We start from the raw sequence: 3,050 nt of genomic DNA, 5'->3' as shown, positions 1-3,050 counted from the left end.
GATCCACTATGGACTGGACTCTCACTATTATGTTAGATCCACTATGGACTGGACTCTCACTATTATGTTAGATCCACTATGGACTGGACTCTCACTATTATGTTAGATCCACTATGGACTGGACTCACACTATTATGTTAGATCCACTATGGACTGGACTCTCACTATTATGTTAGATCCACTATGGACTGGACTCTCACTATTATGTTAGATCCTCTATGGACTGGACTCTCACTATTATGTTAGATCCACTATGGACTGGACTCTCACTATTATGTTAGATCCACTATGGACTGGACTCTCACACTATTATGTTAGATCCACTATGGACTGGACTCTCACACTATTATGTTAGATCCACTATGGACTGGACTCTCACTATTATGTTAGATCCACTATGGACTGGACTCTCACTATTATGTTAGATCCTCTATGGACTGGACTCTCACTATTATGTTAGATCCACTATGGACTGGACTCTCACACTATTATGTTAGATCCACTATGGACTGGACTCTCACACTATTATGTTAGATCCACTATGGACTGGACTCTCACACTATTATGTTAGATCCACTATGGACTGGACTCTCACACTATTATGTTAGATCCACTATGGACTGGACTCTCACACTATTATGTTAGATCCACTATGGACTGGACTCTCACACTATTATGTTAGATCCACTATGGACTGGACTCTCACACTATTATGTTAGATCCACTATGGACTGGACTCTCACACTATTATGTTAGATCCACTATGGACTGGACTCTCACTATTATGTTAGATCCACTATGGACTGGACTCTCACACTATTATGTTAGATCCACTATGGACTGGACTCTCACACTATTATGTTAGATCCACTATGGACTGGACTCACACTATTATGTTAGATCCACTATGGACTGGACTCTTGACTATTATGTTGGATCCACTATGGACTGGACTCTCACACTATTATGTTAGATCCACTATGGACTGGACTCACACTATTATGTTAGATCCACTATGGACTGGACTCTCCCACTATTATGTTAGATCCACTATGGACTGGACTCTCACACTATTATGTTAGATCCACTATGGACTGGACTCACACTATTATGTTGGATCCACTATGGACTGTACTCTCACTATTATGTTGGATCCACTATGGACTGAACTCTCACACTATTATGTTAGATCCACTATGGACTGGACTCTCACACTATTATGTTGGATCCACTATGGACTGGACTCTCACACTATTATGTTGGATCCACTATGGACTGAACTCTCACACTATTATGTTAGCTCCACCATGGACTGGACTCTCACACTGTTATGTTAGATCCACTATGGACTGGACTCTCACACTATTATGTTAGATCCACTATGGACTGAACTCTCACACTATTATGTTGGATCCACTATGGACTGGACTCTCACACTATTATGTTAGATCCACTATGGACTGGACTCTCACACTATTATGTTGGATCCACTATGGACTGTACTCTCACTATTATGTTGGATCCACTATGGACTGAACTCTCACACTATTATGTTGGATCCACTATGGACTGGACTCTCACTATTATGTTGGATCCACTATGGACTGAACTCTCACACTATTATGTTAGATCCACTATGGACTGGACTCTCACACTATTATGTTGGATCCACTATGGACTGGACTCTCACACTATTATGTTAGATCCACTATGGACTGGACTCACACTATTATGTTAGATCCACTATGGACTGGACTCTTGACTATTATGTTGGATCCACTATGGACTGGACTCTCACACTATTATGTTAGATCCACTATGGACTGGACTCACACTATTATGTTAGATCCACTATGGACTGGACTCTCCCACTATTATGTTAGATCCACTATGGACTGGACTCTCACACTATTATGTTAGATCCACTATGGACTGGACTCACACTATTATGTTGGATCCACTATGGACTGTACTCTCACTATTATGTTGGATCCACTATGGACTGAACTCTCACACTATTATGTTAGATCCACTATGGACTGGACTCTCACACTATTATGTTGGATCCACTATGGACTGGACTCTCACACTATTATGTTGGATCCACTATGGACTGAACTCTCACACTATTATGTTAGCTCCACCATGGACTGGACTCTCACACTGTTATGTTAGATCCACTATGGACTGGACTCTCACACTATTATGTTAGATCCACTATGGACTGAACTCTCACACTATTATGTTGGATCCACTATGGACTGGACTCTCACACTATTATGTTAGATCCACTATGGACTGGACTCTCACACTATTATGTTGGATCCACTATGGACTGTACTCTCACTATTATGTTGGATCCACTATGGACTGAACTCTCACACTATTATGTTGGATCCACTATGGACTGGACTCTCACTATTATGTTGGATCCACTATGGACTGAACTCTCACACTATTATGTTAGATCCACTATGGACTGGACTCTCACACTATTATGTTGGATCCACTATGGACTGGACTCTCACACTATTATGTTAGATCCACTATGGACTGGACTCTCACACTATTATGTTAGATCCACTATGGACTGGACTCTCACATTATTATGTTAGATCCACTATGGACTGGACTGTCACTATTATGTTAGATCCACTATGGACTGGACTCTCACACTATTATGTTAGATCCACTATGGACTGGACTCACACTATTATGTTAGATCCACTATGGACTGGACTCTCACTATTATGTTAGATCCACTATGGACTGGACTCTCACTATTATGTTAGATCCACTATGGACTGGACTCTCACTATTATGTTAGATCCACTATGGACTGGACTCTCACTATTATGTTAGATCCACTATGGACTGGACTCTCACTATTATGTTAGATCCACTATGGACTGGACTCACACTATTATGTTAGATCCACTATGGACTTGACTCTCACACTATTATGTTAGATCCACTATGGACTGGACTCTCACACTATTATGTTAGATCCACTATGGACTGGACTCTCACTATTATGTTAGATCCACTAT

This window comes from Entelurus aequoreus, linkage group LG16, assembly GCF_033978785.1.
Source record: "Entelurus aequoreus isolate RoL-2023_Sb linkage group LG16, RoL_Eaeq_v1.1, whole genome shotgun sequence".
NCBI classification, from domain to species: domain Eukaryota; kingdom Metazoa; phylum Chordata; class Actinopteri; order Syngnathiformes; family Syngnathidae; genus Entelurus; species Entelurus aequoreus.
This window is presented reverse-complemented; position numbering follows the sequence as displayed.